This window comes from Camelina sativa, chromosome 8 (genome assembly GCF_030686135.1).
Source record: "Camelina sativa cultivar CO46 ecotype springtype chromosome 8, ASM3068613v1".
Classification (NCBI taxonomy): domain Eukaryota; kingdom Viridiplantae; phylum Streptophyta; class Magnoliopsida; order Brassicales; family Brassicaceae; genus Camelina; species Camelina sativa.
In genome coordinates, this window is record NC_141887.1 from 21,983,306 (window position 1) to 22,003,390 (window position 20,085).

General features: G+C 34.5%; 2 pseudogenes; both read left to right on the forward strand.

Annotated features, from left to right (window-relative positions):
* The first annotated feature begins 1,699 nt into the window (after positions 1–1,699).
* Positions 1,700–11,655, forward strand: LOC104707521 (amine oxidase [copper-containing] gamma 2-like; annotated as a pseudogene).
* Positions 11,656–13,580: 1,925 nt separating this feature from the next.
* Positions 13,581–14,921, forward strand: LOC104709692 (putative F-box protein At3g23950 pseudogene; annotated as a pseudogene).
* The last annotated feature ends 5,164 nt before the right edge of the window (positions 14,922–20,085 follow it).

Genomic DNA, 20,085 nt, shown 5'->3' on the forward strand with positions numbered 1-20,085 from the left:
AGCATCGTTCACGCCACATACCAAATATAAAAATAGTATCATTAACTAGTATTTAAGTTCCTAAAGCGGTTAGAGCCAAACCGGCTCGGACAAGTTAACTTGCTTTTATTGCACAAAACTCTAGAATTTTTCAATGACGTGTTGCTTGTAGACTTGTAGTTCTGAATTCTGATATTGCATTTGCATGTACCTTGGCTTGTTGCATGATTGTGATGCATAATTTTACTGTAAGAAGTCTCAAATGAAGTCTAAACGAAAAGCCATAAAACTGCCGAATCAAATTCCGAAGGGTACTTATCTCCTTCTTTTTTTTCAACCAAAAAGTTATAAGATTTGACTTATCTATTACTTGAAATCTAGTACATGTTTTATATTCTACTCTATACCATCGAAATTCAAATTAGATATTAAAAAATAACAAATAACGACGAAAGTATAATAAGCTTCGGCTATAAAAGGATATTAACAAATAATAGCCAATTAGAATCGCCAAGTTTCAAAGCAAAGGTTACTTTCACTTTGAATATCTTATCACCATACTCTTCTTTCTCTAGTATCATACATAAAAACATTTAGCATTTACATACTCATATTGTGGTAAATGCTATAATAATAATAATCTAAAATCAATTGTTCTTTATCGACCTGCTGTAGTCAATCAATAGGCTAGCTGCAATATTTTAGTTTATAGTTCCTATTTCATTTTCAAGTAAATGTATAAATGAGTGGGATGGTTAAAAGGAAAAAAAACATAAAAAAGAACATGACTTGTTTTTTAATCCAAGTTACAAGATCATTCTGTCTCTAACAATGTTAAAAGTGGTTAAAAACTCACATGAAACCTAAAAAGAATCTACCAACTCAACCAGATTTTGTTCTATGATTCATTTCCTAAGAGTCATTTCCAAGCAATATAGGTTATATATATATATACGTCATATGTGTGTACTAACGGGCCTTTCTCACACTTATGTTGGAACGATCCACAGGCCTATCTAAAATCTAAGCCCATCTTGTTGCCTACCGGTAGTTTTTACGTTTTACTTTTTTTTTACCGATGTCACATTATAGGCATATGAACATGACCCAAATTAAGCGTAACGGTAAACCAAATCGAACCACGTAATTCTAGTAACCGCACAAAATGGCTTGAGCTTGGGCGTTTTTTTCTTTTCAATATCGTGTACCATTTCAGTGGAGTGCCTCTTGTAAGAGTTGTTTGAATATAAAAAAATGTGATAAAATCGTATTGCTTCTGCTCTCTTATTTTTCTCGTGCAATATTTTATACTCTCTCTTTGAAGTGTTGCATTTTTTTCTTTAAAAGGTTATTTAACCATTAGACACGAGATCAAGAAGATGAAAAACATTAATTCCACTTCTAGTGGAGGAAGGAAGGAAACAAGGGTTAAAAACTTGAATATGTTATTTTTACTCCAGCCGACAATTTGGATGTTTTGGTAATTATGGCGCAAAACAAATAAAAGGGCCGCATTCGTAGAAGTTGTGGTTGGTCATGTGGTCATATATATTCCTAATTGCCCTGAACAACGTGTCCGGGATTTCAAAATCTTGTCATGTAATTATATTGTTGTCATTTGTCAAGTTGCACTTTTTAAGATATGGATAGAAAGATCAAAAATAAAATTGACATTCTTCTTGTTTGTTTTAGGCTCCTCAGTAACAGTGCCAATCCTATAATGGTCTTGCTCTATTCAAATAGGTCTATATAATCCTCGTTTTATATATGAAATGAATAAACAATACAACACTCACATTACTCAAAACAAACCAACTGAGATCTAGAAAGAGAGAGATAGAGTGAGAGCTTCCATAGAGCCAAAACTCTTCTCCCGTTTGTTTCTCCTCTTCGTTACGGCTTGTTTTATCTTCTTATTCATTTCAACGTACTTTTCTCACGAGCCATCCTCCACGGACTGCACCAACTCTATCTCTTCACCTCTTTGCGCCTCAAGAAACTTCTTTTTCAACAAAAAAACTCAACCCATTACTAAAAACGTTCCCAAAACAAAACCCAAAAACCATGACCACATGTCCGACACACCAAACCACCCTCTTGACCCATTCACGGTGGTGGAGATCAACAAAGTCCGATCAATCCTCTCCTCACACTCGCTCTTCACCTCCAGTGCACCACAAGCTCTTTACTCTGTCGTTCTTGAAGAGCCAGACAAGAACCTAGTCCGAAAATGGGAAAAAGGAACCACACTCCCACCACGAAAGGCTTCAGTAACGGCACGTGTTGGCGGCGACTCACACGTTCTCACCGTTGACTTGTCTACAAGCCATGTAGATTTAGTGGATAGTCCGGTTCGTGCACCTAGTTACCCGATTATGACGTTGGAGGAGATGGACTATAGAAATGTGTTGGAATACTTTATTAGATAGAAGAGGTACAATATATATAGTGTGTACAAGGGAAAACTTAGGTCTAGATTAATTACAAACAGATCCTCAATTTAGGTATCCTTTACATGCTCCCTCAAGATGGAGGTAGATGTCAAACTCCAATCTTGTTATTGAGCTCTTGAAAACGCAGACGCGGAAGCGGTTTTGTGAGGGAGTCGGCCAACTGATCAGTTGTAGAGATATGAGCAACACGAAGAGCACCACTCTGAATATGACCACGGACGAAGTGATAATCAAGGGCAATGTGTTACATACGTGAATGGAAGACTGGATTTGAGCATAAATATGTGGCTCCCATGTTGTCACAATAGATAACTAGAGGCAATGGCAAGTGGAGGCCTAATTCAGTGAGAAGACTACATACCCATTTTAGTTCTGAGGTAGTGTTTGCGACAGCCCTATACTCAGCCTCAGTTGAAGAACGAGCCACACCTTTTTTCTTCTTCGATGACCAAGAAATGGAATGGCCACCTAGATAAATGATGTAACCGTTGGTGGAAACATAGTCATCACTATCACCTGCCCAATCAGCATCTGAAAATGCATGAAGAGTGAGAGGCGTACCAGAGCGCAGTAGAATACCATGTGAGGTAGTGCCAACAAGGTAACACAAGATACGTTTAATGGCCTGCCAATGAAGGTCAGTCGGGCAATGCATGAACTGCGATAAACGATTCACAGCATAGACAATATCCGGTCGAGTGAAAGACAAGTACTGAAGGCTGCCGAGAACCATGCGATAGTCGGTCGGGTTGTCCAGCGGCTTGCCTGACCGGAGTGTGAGCTTCGGGTTTCGTGTCATTGGTGTGGAGACCTGTTTGGCAGCTAGCATATTTGTTTTGGCGAGGAGATGAAGAACGTATTTTCTCTGCATCAAGTGTAAGCCAGACCGTGTGCGTACTGCTTCAATACCAAGAAAATAACTCAACGCTCCCAGATCCTTGAGTGAGAATCTGGTAGCTAGTGAAGAGATGATTCGTTGAATGATGGACGGGTTACTGCCTGTAAGAACAATGTCATCAACGTAGACAAGTATGTAAGTGATATCACGACCGTGACGGTGAACAAAAAGAGACGTATCGGTAAGAGAGTTGACAAAGCCGATGGAGACAAGGTAGTTTCGAAGTTCTTGGTACCACCCTTGGAGCTTGATTCAAGCCGTACAATGCCTTGTTGAGTCGACATACATGATTCGGACGATCGAGATCGACAAAGCCTGGAGGTTGAGCAACGTAGACCTCATCTGTCAAAGTTCCTTGAAGGAACGCATTGTTAACGTCAAGTTGGCGAATATCCCAAGAATGATGGACACCAACTTCGAGAACGGTACTGAAAGTTTCTAAATAGTCGATGCCATGTTGTTGATGAAATCCCTTAGCGATAAACCGTGCCTTATACCTGTCAATCGAACCATCAGGTTTATTTTTAGTTGTAAAAACCCAACGACTACCAATAACATTTTGATTAGGATCTGGGGGTACCAAATCCCAAGTTTTATTTTGAATTTGGGCACTTATTTCATCACACATGGCAGGTCGGAACCGTGGATCTTGGAGGGCTTGTTTAATGGTGGTGGGTTCAGGGGAGGTGGCGGTAATGGCAGCAAGGGTGAATTTTTTCTTTGGTTTTGTGATATTGTTTTTGGCACGGGTCTGCATGGCGTGTTAGTTTGGTGGGTGGCCGGGGTTGGCAACTTGTGGCGGAGGATTAGGTGGTGGTATTGGATTCGGAGATGGTGTAGGAGCGGGTGATGGTGGCGGACTGTGGGATGGAGATGGTTGGTCGGGCATTGTGGGAGAAGACGTAGGAGAAGGAGAGGGTGAATTTATTTGGGCTGGAGACGTTGAATTTTCATGGACTGGGGATAGGTGTATAGGTGGGCTTGTGGATGTTGGGCTTGGAGTGACTCTTGTTGGGCCTGTGTTATCATGAAAGCCCAAACCTATATCTCTCTCACGAGATATGTCGACATTAGTTTGACATAGAGAAGTGTCCAGCGGTGATGTCGATGTTGTGGTGACTGGCGATACAAGGTGGTGAGGGTCCAAGCTTGAGGGTCCGGAAGGCGGAGTGACGAGTGGCTGACGATGAACAGGAATTACTCTGGCCATTGTATCAATCGACGAGGACGGAGGAGTGAGGGTGGACAGTGGACGTTGGCGCTGTTGTGAGCTAAATGGAAAACTTACTTCATCAAACGTCACATGGCGAGAGCTATATATGCGACCAGTGGTGACATCTAAGCAGATATAGGCACTTTGATGAAGAGAGTACCCAAGAAATACGCACCGTACCGAACGATCATCCAACTTGTGTTTAGCATATGGTCGGAGCCATGGAAAACAAGCACACACGAAGATCCATAGTTTATTATAGTTAGGCGGTTGACCAAAAAGCTTGAGGAACGGTGAGCTGGCATTGAGAAGTGGAGTAGGTATACGATTAATGAGGTAGACCGCAGCCGAGAGAGCGTATGTCCAATAGGTTTTAGGCATGGAGGCATGACTCAACAAGGCGAGACCCGTCTCTACGATATGCTGGTGTTTGCGTTCCGACATCCCGTTATGCTCCGGTGTATGGGGCGGTGTTGTAAGGTGACCGATGCCATGGGCGGATAAGAACGGCCGTAGTGCAATGAACTCTCCACCGTTGTCGGAGTACAACGTGCCAACTTTGCAACCAAAATGTGTTTCGACGAGAGCAGTGTAGGCAATAAACGTCTCCCGAACTTGTGATTTTTGTTTTAATGGATAGAACCATGTGAACCTCGTAAAGTGGTTGACAATGATAAGATAATACTTGTAGTTGTCGACGGAGACCAAAGGGGATGTCCAAACATCAGAATATAGGTATTGGAGGGGTCTGGTTGAGACAATAGTGTTTGTATGAAAAGGTTGCTTGTGGCTTTTATTGATAAGGCAGTCAGAGCATGACAATTGTTTTTGCAAAGACTGTGAAACGGGAAGAGAAAATTGAGAAACAACAACAGCTTTTAAGATAGGCATAGAGGGGTGGCCTAATCGGGAGTGCCATGATGAGAGGCTCGTCTTTGGTGTTGATGAGGCAAACATTACGGCAGGCGGATGGATCGGCCACTCGTACAACTCGTTCTTAGTCCCTCCTTAGAGTAACCGGACCCCGTGCTAAGATCCTTCACCTGAAATTGTGTAGGAGAGAATTTCACGGACACTTGATTATTGTTACACAAACGGTAAACAGAAATCAAATTTTTGTGAATATTAGGCACAAACAAAACATCTTTTAAGTGTAACGGGCGAGACGAGGTAGAGATGGAGGTGGAACCAGTTTGCGTGATTGGAAGGCTGGAACCATCCGCAATTGTCACTTCATCACCACCAAGATACGGCTGATGCAGTGCAAGGTTGTTGAGATCAGTGGTAAGATGATGAGTAGCACCGCTGTCAAGGATCCAGGGATTGGTGTTGTTTAGTGGTCCGGTGACCAGATTTGCACGCGGTTGCCATAGAGCATAGGAGCCAGGGGAAGGCTGTGAGTAGAGTTGTTGTTGCAGCTGAGAACAGTGGCGTGCACTGTGTCCATGAACACCGCAAATCTGACAGCGGCCATTGTACGGTCGCAGCAAACGTTGATCACGTCGCTGACCAGACTGTTGCTGCCACGGTTGGTTGAAGCGAGCGTTGGAGTTGTTACCGCGTTGGTTGTAATGATTGCCTCGTCCGTTGGTGTTCTTGTTGTAGCTGACAGCGTTGGCAGTGATGGGAAGAACCGATGTGGAAGTAACGTGGGTAAGAAGATTCGCTTCATGAAGAAGAAGTTTTTCATGAACCTCTGTAAGGGAAGGACTCATATCACGACCTTCAATTTGGTTAACGACCTGCTGGTATTCTTCTGGAAGACCCTTGAGAAGCTTGGCTAACTGATCGTCATGGTCGACAACCTTGCCGAGAAGAGCGAGCTTGTCGTAGAGAGTGATAAGCCCTTGAACGTAGTCATCAATGGAGCGAGTACCTTTGGTCCATTGAGTTACCTGGTGCTGCAGCTGGAGAATATGGCCACGACTCGGTTTGGCGTAAACACCTTTAAGGGTGGACCAGATTTCAGAAGCGGTGGTTGCACGAGAGACAAGGGGCGGAACAGAGGGAGAAATCGCACCAAGAAGTGCATTGTAGACAAGCTTATCTTGTGATCTCCATAGAGTAAACTCCGGAATCACTGTGGTTGTAGAACCAACAGTGGTCGTTTGGGTTGGAACCGTGACAGTGCCGTCGAGATAAGTGGCGAGATCATAGCCATCAAACAGGACATGGATCTGACGACTCCACATGAGGAAGTTGGTTGCCGTGAGCTGTGTGACATTGGAGGTGTTAACGTGGACCAGATTGCTGCTATTGGTCACAACAATAGTATCAATGGTAGATACGTTAGAGGCCGACATAGTTAAACGAGGAAGAAGAAAGAAAACAGAGGAGGCGGAGGAAATATATATATATATATGTTTAAGGTATAAGTATCGAGAGCTCTAATACCATATAGAAATGTGTTAGAATACTTTATTAGATAGAAGAGGTACAATATATATAGTGTGTACACGGAAAAACTTAGGTCTAGATTAATTACAAATAAATCCTCAATTTAGGTATCCTTTACATGGACGATGCCACTAGGGCTCCTTTCACAAACGCGGATTTCAACCGTACGATACTATCCCGTGGAGTTAATCTAACGGACGTGATTTGTTTCCCAATCTCTATTGGCTGGTTTGGTAATAAAGACAAAAACAGAAGGTTAATTAAAATCCAGTGTTTCTCAACTCAAGGTACGGTTAATATCTACATGCGACCTATCGAAGGTTTGACTCAAAGCAAATACTCGAGAGAACCGATACTGGTCGGTCAATACCAATACCCGGTTCAACTAATACCGATTACCGTTTCGCATATCTCCCAAACCGCTTGACCTTGGACAAAACCAGACCTTTCAATCCAATCGCAATCGAGCAGCCACGTGGTCCAGGCTTCGTAATTGAAGATAACCATCTAGTAAACTGGGCAAACTGGGAATTTCACTTTAAACCGGACCCGAGAGCCGGTTTAATTATATCCCGGGCCAGAGTACACGACCCGGATACACAAGTGACACGTGAAGTGATGTACAAAGGCTTTGTGTCGGAGCTTTTTGTTCCTTACATGGATCCAACGGAAGCTTGGTACTTCAAGAATTATATGGACGTAGGCGAGTATGGGTTCGGGTTACAAGCAATGCCGCTCGAGCCACTTAACGAATAACGATCGTCCAAGAAACGCCATTTATATGGACGGAATATTCGCGATGGCTGATGGAACGCCGTATGTGAGAGAGAATATGATTTGTGTGTTTGAGAGGTACGCCGGAGATGTTGGGTGGCGTCACTCCGAGAATCCCGTCACCGGCATGCATGCCGGTAAGTTCTTTTTTGCTTTCTCTGTCTACTTTAAATAATTATCATAACAAATCACGTGTTCTTACGTTTAAAACTTTTTTCCAACATAGTATTCGTCTTTTTTGGTGGCTAACTTTGTTAAAGTAGTAAGTCTTTTGAAATCAGATCTTACCTAATTATCTGTTAAATTAAACGAACCTAAAGATACTTATACAAATCCTCAATTAACGGCCAACTATTTGTTTTGTTTTTGTAGAAACTAATCAAAAATACCATATTACTAGGTACCAACCCGCACTATGTGCGGAATAAATCAATTTAAACAAAATATTATGAGTCAAATTATTATTTGAATTTAAGATTCGTTTATATAAAACAAAATATATAAGTAAAGTGTTTTTCGTTTATTCAAATTTGCGTTTATTTTCTGTAAAATACGTTTCACCCGTGAAATATTTGAACTTGGAAAAGAATTTTAAAGTGGTGTAGAAAATTTTGATGTCTTTTTGTGTTTTTAAAAATCATATTCATATATTTTATGTTTCACATTATTATCTATATCACTATACCATTAAATAGATAAATCAATATTTTTAAACTAATTGATTTAATTTAAACCAATTAGAAACACAATGAGGGTTTATGGTGAATTGGTGGAAATGATGATGAAAGGAAGATCATATATATAGGGGTAGTAAGTCCAATGAGGGTTTATGTTTTAATTTTTAAAAAGATTCACTTCCCTCCAAGTAAATTGTTTCGATTGAAAAATAAAATCTTAGATTAGGTAAATGATTTGATTGACAAAAAAAAAAGATTAGGTAAATGATTTCGGATTTTTAGGTGCAGTTATTTTAGTTCTGGTGAATGTGATATTAATTAAATTCCCTTTTAATTACAAATCAAAAGATTAACTTAGGTCTATTTGAATTTATTTCGGTTTGTAGTATATTTGAGTAATTATGTCATGATTTTTTGGGAAAATGTTAATTTCAATTAGAGTAATCGCAGTAATTTGTTTAATATTGCAATAATCAATCATATATAGGTCATTTAGATCTACAATCTAGGAAATTACGCAATTATCATCTTAATTAAAAATAGTTAATTGGTAGACCTTTATTATGATATTATTCCCGTCCTTTTTTCTACTGAATTTAGCAGTTAATTTGGAATCAAATGTACTTAGTTTTCTGTTTGATTGATAATCCTCCTATATCATAGGAGAAAAACGTTATTATCATCTTAATTGAAAAAAGTAAATTGTTAGGCCTATCAGATTTTATTCCTTTTTTGTAGTGAAATAAGCTATTTTTTTAGTAATCGAATATTTGTTTTCTGTTTAATTGATACTGGTAATCTCCGAAGTATCATAGGTAAATTTATCCAAAAATAGCGAATCAATCAACAAATTTATGTGTACGTATGTCATGCATATTGATTTACAAAATCATCACCATAGATGGGTTTTCTTATTAGAACTAATTAGTATGCATTTGTTCCCGATATTACGTGATAGGGTGAAATTTTAAATATCAGAATATTTAGCGGTATAATCCCCTAAAATTTTTGGTGTGAGGCTTAAATTTATGTGATGAATAGAAAGATTTGAAGATTTTCAATAATTTATTTAATTATTGGAATGAAATACAATTAATAATAAAATTCATACATCATCGTGGTTATCCCAAAATATTAATACAAATGAAATCCTTTATTTCTTTGAAGAAGTAGTTATGTAGTCTTCATTGGTTATTTTGATTCTCTTTCTGGGATTTGGTAAACTGTTTCCTTTGGTTAAATACTGAATCAGAATCTTGATCTCATGTGTCTGGTCAATTTGCTTCATGACGTAACGCTTTTGAAACCTGTTCAAATGTAGGAGTTGAATATGTAAAGAAATTAAACTGACAACTTGATCATCATAAAATTTTGATTACTTACCGAGTAAAGGTTTGCAATTGGTAAAAAATCATGTTTTCCTTTTCTCTGCCACTATTTTTCCACCACATTATAAACGAACTTAGGAGAATATTCATCATAAGTTATATTGGTAGATAACTGGTATCCTCTATTATGTTCGAACCATGATGAGACATGATTTACGTAAAGCTTGGCGAAAGAAGGCATCTGATTATTGAAGATAGATTTTTTTGTTTGCTATGGCTATTACGCTCGAAGAATGATTTATATAGGTGAGGATAGACATGTGTAGGATTTTCTTTTATTAGTTTGTTTTTGGTCAATAAATACAATGACATAAAGATGTAATTAATTAGAAAAGTTGAGGGGACTTTACTAAATATTGCACTGAGTTCTGTAATGCTGACACCTCAGCTTTTTCACCAAAATGTTTCTCCTTTAATATATAGGGGATATGCATATTAATTAAATGAACTTTTTAAAACATGATATTTTTTTTACTTTTTCATAGTTATGATATTTTTGAAACAAGCCTACAAATAATAGAAGACAAATTTAATTTCTAACATCCGTTTTGTATTTCTTATTAGTTATTACATAAAAACAATATTTCAAAAATCTATATATGGGTTCTAATTAAGTTTAAAAACCAATTGCTAATGAAGGAATGGACTCGCTTAACTTTTATGAGATTGAGATTGCACCTGACTAACCTGACACAATAATGATTGTTATGATATGTATATACATGAATAAAAGCAAAAAGAGATCTACGTACTGACACTCAAAATAGAAACAGTTCATAAAGTAAGATAAATAGGTTAATTTTGTTCAAAAAAAAAAAAAAAAAAGGTTAATTACGATTTTTTTTTGGTAGCCGTTAAGGGAAGTGAGGCCAAAGGTGACGCTTGTAGTACGAATGGAAGCCTCAGTGGGTAATTACGATTACATCATTGATTATGAGTTCCAAACTGATGGGCTTATGAGAGCTAAGGTACTTTCGAATTTTAGTCTTTGTTATTTTCCCAAAATATAATTGATTATAAAATGACGTTGGTACGATGTGATCAACTATAGGTTGGGCTTAGTGGAATCTTGATGGTGAAAGGGACAACGTACGAGAACAAGAACCAAGTGAAGAAAGACAAAGAAGGTAATGAAGAAGAGCTCTATGGCACCATTCTGTCCGAAAATGTAATTGGAGTTATTCACGACCACTACGTCCCTTTTTACCTTGACCTAGACGTGGATGGTCCGGAAAAATTCCTTTGTTAAAGTGAACCTTAAGAGGAAAGAGACGGCACCTGGTGAATTACCGAGGAAGAGTTACATGAAAGCAGTTAGGAACACTGCAAAAACCGAAAAGGACGGTCAAAACAAGCTTAGCTTGTACGACCCATCAGAATTTCACGTTATCAATTCTGGTAAAACTACTCGGGTAGGTAACCCCACGAGTTACAAGGTCGTGCATAGAGCCACAGCTGCTAGTTTGCTTGACCATGATGATCCACCGCAGAGAGAGGAGCTTTTACCAATAACCAAATTTGGGTCACTCCCTACAATAAGTCCGAGCAATGGGCTAGCTGGTGGTTTGTTCACTTACCAAAGTCATGGTGATGATACTCTTGCGGTTTGGTCAAACAGGTGATTACAGTAAATAGATATTTTGTTAAGAATGATCGTTTTATTTGATACATTATTGGTGTCATGCAGGGACAGAGACATAGAGAACAAGGACATTGTGGTATGGTACACGCTTGGGTTCCACCACATCCCATGTCAAGAAGACTTTCCAATAATGCCCACAGTTTCTTCGAGTTTCGATTTGAAGCCAGTTAATTTCTTTAGCGAAATCCAATCATTAGGGCTATTAAAGAAAGAGTATCTTCATATCACCTATGATTACTCAAATCCCATATATTACTTTAATATATATTAATTATATTATTCTATGTAATCCCTTTAATTATGTCATTTGATTATGGTTTGTGCTTATATATAAGTTGTATCATTCCATTTGATAATATAACAATAATAATAATACAATACTACTAGATTAAGACCGGCGTGCTAGAGGACGGGTTGAAATTCATTTCATTTATATTGTAATTTTTATATAAAATATAATTTATGTGATTGTTTTTAAAAGTTTTTTTGGATAAAAAATTATGCAATAAAATCATATGCTAAATATGATGGATTGGAAAATACACCTATTTTGTAAGTTTTATATTGTTAATGATTCTAGATAATTACCCATGCTATAACAATGGTTAAATTTTATTTTATATAAAATTTTGTATATTTTATATTTTAAAATAAAAATTTAATATGTTGTATTAGGTTATATATGTGAAGTTATTTCAACAATGTATATTTTACATCATGACTTGAATGTCTTTATAAGACATAATTTTGTAAATTTGGTTTCTAAAAAGCGAGTTATTATATTATGAGTAATTTAATATATTGTTATACTTTTTGTTTTAATATACTTGGTTTCTTGAAATTCTTTCATATTATAGTGACATATTATTGACATTGTTATAACAAATCAATTTAGAGTTTTTATATTTTCTAACTTTTATATCAAGTTTCAATATATTAAAAATATTTCAAAATAAATTATTTAAAGTTTATTATATTATATAAAATTATAAAATTTAACAAAAAAATATGAAATTGAATTTAAATATTCAAATTTTAACCCGTTACTCAGTAAATTTTTTAATTCAATAGATATTATTTTTAAAGAATAATATTACTAACGCTTGAATATTTTATAGATTGAACAATTTATATTTATTTTTAAAAATTTAACTTATGGTATATCCGGAAATAAAACTAATTTTTAATTATAATAAATAATATGATAATTTTTTTTTTTCACAAAATAGACTCATATATAAAATGAGAGGTGAATTATAATGATAATTAACAATTTAATATGTTAAGTTAAATATCAAAATATTTTATTTGATTATTAATTTAATAAAGGAAATTAATATGATAAGTTAGATGATATGATTATTTAGAATATTCTTTTTAAGATTTTCGGTATAACCTATTTGTAACTAATTAATCTATCAATTAATATATAATCTATTTGTAACCAACTTATTAAAATTATATAGTCTACAAAACAATGTTGTTTACTTCCATTTTATTATAAAGGGGATTTTCTCCATTCACACTCCGAACTTCGAACATAATCTTCCGGTTTGCGGAGCCGAATCTGTTTCTGCTTGAGAAGAATGAGTAACCAACAAAATAATTATCCAGCTTTTGGATCTTATTATAGATTTATGGAACAAATTCATTTAAATGAGAATAAAATTAAACCAAACAAACACATTTTTATTCAAATGCATTATCAAGATTAACCATTTTTAGCCTTCTTCGTTTAGTTATTTGCCATTCAGATAGTTGATTCAGATGAATCATTATAATTTAATTCCAATTCCAAATTAATCAATATAATCGATGTTACAAAGAAAAAAAGGGAAGAGGATAGGAAATTAAATCAAATCTTTTTTTTTTCTTTTGAATATTCGTCTTTTAACAATCAATTTAAAATATCTATATATATAGGTATAGCTAATTAAAAAATACCATTAGTATCAAATGATCAAATATGCATAGATCAGTTACAACAAAGAAGGGATCTGTAGGATAGATGATCCAATCTAAGTAACAGAATATCTTTCGTATATATATTTTTTGTTTTACATTTTACGTACTCTCTCGTATTATAAAGGGGAAGAAGATAGAGAACCCTAATTCTAATCTTTTATTTCTGAGAGAGCACTAAAAGTATAAAATTTCTAATGGAGAGGAAACAAAAAAAAATGGTTATCAAACAATTGTGCCCAGAGGAAGCACTGGTAAAAGTCTTGGCTCGAGTGTCACTGAGGAACATCGCCAGATTCAGATCAGTGTGCAAAGAATGGAAATGTTTAATCGATTCAGACTTCTTCCGAGATCTCTACGAATCACTGAAATCTTCCTCCACCTCCGTGTCGTGGTCGATTATGAACACAAGGGACAAAAGAGTGTCTCTTGAAATCGTGGGACACCACGGATGTGAGAGATGGGGACTTACCAATTCCCTAGGCTCTTACATGCATCACATTCCCGAGACCACAGTGAGAAAAAGTTCTGTGTTGAGCTGTACGGATGGTATTGTATTGCTTTACACTGAGACAGTCGAAGGAGAACTAATGTATCATGTCGGGAACCCCTTGTTGCGACAATGGGCGCGGATCCCTCTTCCTTCACATCTCTCTGCTTTCGATGTCGTGAGGTTACAAGAAAATCGACATTTCAGCGACAATGGGTTGGTCACAAAGATGGAAAAGGGTGTTGTCGTGGGTTACAAGGTTGTCTGGATGTTAGCATCAACTCCATTATCTCGGGAACTCACTTTCATGATATATTCCTCTCAAACAGGATTGTGGAAAAACAAAAGGGCTCGCTGTGTCCGTTCCTTGTTCTGGTCTAGACTAGGATATCATGTTCCTTTGAACGGGGTTCTCCACTGGCTTGCTGCGTACGGTTGCTCCTTGGACGCAAATTATGTTGCATCCTATGATTTCTATAATGGATGTGATGATGATCTTGACAACTTTAATATTATACCTTTTCCTGGTATTGAGCGATTTGAACGGAACCAGCGTTTCAAGAGAACTATCACAACGTCTGCGGGATTTGTGGTGTACTGCAACGTTTTCAATGATAATGGAGGCCGTACAATCAGGGTTTGGAGGCTAGTCTCTACGAATGATCATCCTAAGTCATGGAAACTCTCGTGGAAACTCAACACCAACTCGTCCTTGCACAGGTTTGGTGCTGATTATTTCCCTGTGGTAATGCATCCTTTGAACTCCGACATCATATACCTGTGGAGTAGGAACAAGAACGGTTTGGTCTTGTTAAACTTGAGGACACACAAGTTTAGTCTTCACAAGGAGGAGGCATCATCAGAAGATGATGAGGAGGGGAACACGTCTATGGATGGTTGCATCATGAGCTTTAGCGGTTGCAAGGAGTATATGGACTTGATCCATCCAATCTTCTTTAATAATTTATTAGGTGGTTTTCACAACCTCTACTTTTCACAGTACGTTCTACCACGTTGGCTGAATCCGCTCCCTCAGCTTTCTTCTTGATTATGCATGTTTCTATTCAATTAAGCTTATTTTTGTCATTTGCTTCTTTTCAGTTTTTGAGTTTTTATCTTTTATGATACTAGCTAGCTAGTATGTATCCCGCAAAAAAACCATATCAATTAGGATTTCGATTGTTCTTTTATCTACCTTATCTGTTTCTCAGCACTTTGTGGGATGTGATTTGGAAGCCATGAGGAGATGGATTAATTAATTACCATACTTCTCTAAAAATGTTCAGTACCGTCCTGTGATCCTGTCTGAACCCAAGTTAACTAACAATTCCAGAGACTCAGATTGATAATATGCTTCTAAATTCCTTGAACTGACGACATAAATATTGCTTCTGTTTCATCTACAAAAGATTCAGTCAGAAGAAGGCATTTTCCATCACTCTTAGCTCATAACATCATTTGTAAATCTTACAGCATGAATGTTCAAGGAGCCCATAAACAACGTCACATTGGTCATGCATGCACACATATATACGATATGATGTTAAATGTCAACCTATCGCATGTTCATTCCACAATTCACAATATATTGACCAAAAGTGGGCTTCTATTGGATAATATATATCGACATCACGAGCCTCCTGGGCCTTCATTATGCATCGTACCATTGTTTTAGTACTTCTAAAATACGATCACCGTATATATACGGGCTGTATATGTAATGGTATATACTATAACTAGATCAGGGCATGCACAATGTATGGGTATTGAGATTGTTGAAGAGAATAAATCCTAAATCCTAAACAATTTTTAAAAAATAGAAAAAGAATTTTTTTTTGAAGTAAAACTATAAATAATTTTAGTTAGAGACAAAATCATATTTGTATTTAACTTCATACATTTATTTATATTTTGTATATATTATAACACTTATTACAATAATCTAAAACTAAATTATACTCTACCAAAATCATATTTGTATTTACCTTCATACACTTATTTATATTTTTATATTTTTAATATATTATAACAATTATTACAATAATCTAAAACTAAATTATACCCCTACCAAAATTTTTGCCAAATACTCATCATTAAAAATATTATTACAGTCAAATTTCAAAAACGTTTCACAACTTATTACAAAATATTTTACATGCAAAGAATTCATCAAAGCAACATATAATGTAGTAACCACATACAATTTTACTGTATGTTTCACCATTAAAAATATGCTCTTAAACCCTAAATTATTTTATTGTTAAAGTAAGATCTTTATCACCACCTATAAAATGTTTTTTAAACAAATTAAACAAATTTTATGTTGCTTGGTATAATTATAGTTCTTATAATTACTAAAATTGTATTGTGGCATAATTTCTTTAACCATTAATTTTTTTACTCCAAAGATATTTTGGATGAACAAGGTGAACATTATCTACTTATTACAATGATTTTATGACCAACCCAATTAAAGTTGAGAAATTGAAAGAAAGTTAATACGCATAATAAAAATAAAAATTTGAATATTATAATCATGATGGTATATATAAAACCTTAGATAATTCAAATATACAAAATAAAAACTTTATAAATAATCCAAAACATGATATATGTCCTAATCACGTTAAGGATTGATGTCTTATTTACTCCTCAGAAGTATCGCATTGTACCAAAACTACTTAGAATTATGACATCATCTCAAATATTCTCGAATCGTAAGTTCTCAACTTGTTTCTATCCGAATCAAAAGTTCTCATATATTTCTCTATATACCTGGATTCAAACGGTTTACGAACCAAATTCGATAGAAAACCACATAAATCAGGTTTGAAACCAATTTTAAAACGGTTTATCGTTCCAACTTCCCAAATTACAAAATCGCTACCAAATACATCAACCACCGACTAATCTTTGAAACTTATAACGCTACTAACTGTAGAATTACTTTTGGGACCTCCATCAGTGTCTCTATCCTCGATTAATTTAGCGGGCTTTATATACTTTGATTCCATTTCATTGCATCTGATAGCTTCCATTGAAGAACCCGCACAAATAAAAGACCCAAAATAGATCGGCAAAATTATATTAGAAAAACAAAAATCAAAGATTAAAGCTTTTGATATAAAAATGTAAATTTTATGTAGATATAATGTTATTTTCTTAATTAGGTATTTCTATTATGTTTCAAAAATAATGATTCTTTTGACATAATATTATGTTATTTTTTAGATTTGTTATTCACTATTTCTTGATTAATAATACATCCTTAATAAATTGTTTTTTTGTTTATACATGTCAAAATCTAATTGAAAACCACATATAATATAATAAGCGTAAAATATCTGTTAGATTCGCTTGCAAGATATATGTGGTTAAATTTGGTGGTTCAAATGTTTGCTAGTTTCAACTTCTTTTGATTGTTTGTAATAAATCCTGAAATATATGTTTTTGTTAGATGAAAATGTCTCGAAAAAAAGAGAAAAAGTTAAAAATTAAAAGTTGTTACCATTTTCTTAGTTGCATAGTTGTATTTGGAGTCCCTATATTTTGTTAAATAATATTAGGCAATTATGAAAAAATATATATGTGAAGTTGAATATGAGTTTAATATTTACGCATTGATTTAGTTTGTCGACTCATGCCTGAAGTGTAGCTAGTTTCAGTCGCATATGAGGTTCATCGGTAAGCGCCTTCTCCATCTTAACAATCTGATCATTATTCATAATGGTTCTATTCCTTTTCTTGGTTGGCTTTTCGTTATTTTCACAGTTTTGGTTTCCATCTATAGTGCTCATGTTTGAAAATTCTAATTGAGTTTGATACATCGGAATGACGTATTTCTCTCTATATATATGATAAAGATCTGAGAGATACATATTTTTATATTTAAATTCTTTTTCTTTTAAGATTAGGCCAAGAAATTCAATATAACGTAGACGATTCCTTTTTCTTTAAAATTACAAAAATGTATAATTTAATATAATTTTTAATTATTATTTTAATAATCTACAACATAATAAGATTTAGACACATGTCGTGATCGTATGAATTAGTAACTTTTGAAACCATACTTTATATAATAAGATATAGAGGGGTGTATTTACAATTATTTTATTTTTAGGATTAACAAAAAATTTTTAATATAATAAAATTAAAATTATCTTATTCTTCATTTTACCAAGCTTGAAAACTGTGATTTATGATCGTTAAAATTAACACATGTCACGATCTGATGAGTTACTAACTTTGATATTTAATCGTTAAAATTGATATGTGTCAAGATCCGTATTCCTCTCTATGTATATGACAAAGATTTGAGAGAATACATATCTTTATATCTAAATTCTTTTTCTTTTAAGATGAGGCCAAGAAATTCAATTAACGTATGATTTTTTTGTATAAGTTTAATTATTGTAAAATTTTTAGGATAAATTCTTTTTTTTTAAAGATTAGGCCAAGGAATTCAATATAACGTAGAAGATTCCTTTTTCTTTAAAATTACAAAATTGTATAATTTAATATAAATTTTAATTATTATTTTAATAATCTACAACATAATAAGATTTAGACACATGTCGCGATCTTATGAATTAGTAACTTTTGAAACAATACTTTATATTAAGATATAGAGGGGTGTATTTGCAATTATTTTATTTTTAGGATTAACAAAAATTTTTAAATATAATAAGATTACAATTATCTTATTTTTCGTTTTACCAAGCTTGAAAACTGTGATTTATGATCGTTAAAATTAACACATGTCACGATCTGATGAGTTACTAACTTTGATATTTAATCGTTAAAATTGATATGTGTCACGATCCGTATTCCTCTCTATATATATGACAAAGATTTGAGAGAATACATATCTTTATATTTAAATTCTTTTTCTTTTAAGATTAGGTCAAGAAATTCAATTAATATATGATTGTTTTGTATACGTTTAATTATTGTAAAATTTTTAGGATAAATTCTTTTTTTTTTTAAGATTAGGCCAAAGAATTTAATATAACGTAGACGATTCCTTTTTCTTTAAAATTACAAAATTGTATAATTTAATATAATTTTTAATTATTATTTTAATAATCTATAACATAATAAGATTTTGACACATGTCGCGATCTTATGAATTAGTAACTTTTGAAACCATACTTTATATAATAAGATATAGAGGGGTGTATTTACAATTATTTTATTTTTAGGATTAAAATTTTTTTTTAATATAATAAGATTACAATTATCTTATTCTTCGTTTTACCAAGCTTGAAAACTGTGATTTATGATCGTTAAAATTAACACATGTCACAATCTAATAAGTTATTAACTTTGATATTTAATCGTTAAAATTGATACGTGTTACGATCCGGTGAATTTTTAACTTTGATCTCTAATCGTTAAAACTAATACGTGTTACTATCTAGTTTAATATTTAATCATTAAAATTGACAAGTGTCACGATCTGGTGAATTTTTAACTTTGATGTCTGATCGTTAAAACTTACACGTGTCACGATCTGGTGAGTTACTAATTTTGAGAACTAAGGTTTATATAATAAGACTCTATAAACATATTTGATTAAAAATATATCTATAAATTGAAGATGTTGTGTTGAATGAAGTTTTATAAGGTTTAGAACATGTGGTGAAATCTCTGCTAAGTGGCTGTAATGGATGAAACATGGATACAGAGATACATCACAGATGTCACAGTGGTAGTGCAACAGTAGTTCAAACAAACAGAGTTGACAGAACTAACACAAGGAATGAAGTATTACTTGATACATATGCTGGTAGAGCAAAGTAGCACTTGGTAATTGTGCTGACACATTGATTAACACAAAGCGAAGAAGATAAGGTGTTGAATCAAGAACTCTGCGGTTAGAAATATCAGAGGATGTATCAAACGTCTGAAGCAGTTCTTGTACTAGTCCGACGTTAATACAGAAAGTAGTACAAGAAGCTGAATTAAAGAGTTTGAGTACATAAGCTTAAGGCCGACTTGGACAAGCCAAGTGGCGGCTGCTGTGCTGGATGAACATCTTGAATGAAAGATTCAAGATGGAATCATGGAGAGAAACTTTCATATTTGTTGTATAATAGGAAATTCATGTTTGTTGTATAATAGGAAAATTGTCAATCCTAGGGGTTATGCAATTGTTAATCTCCCAATTCCTATTTGTTGTATAATAGGAAAGTTGTCAACCCTAGGGA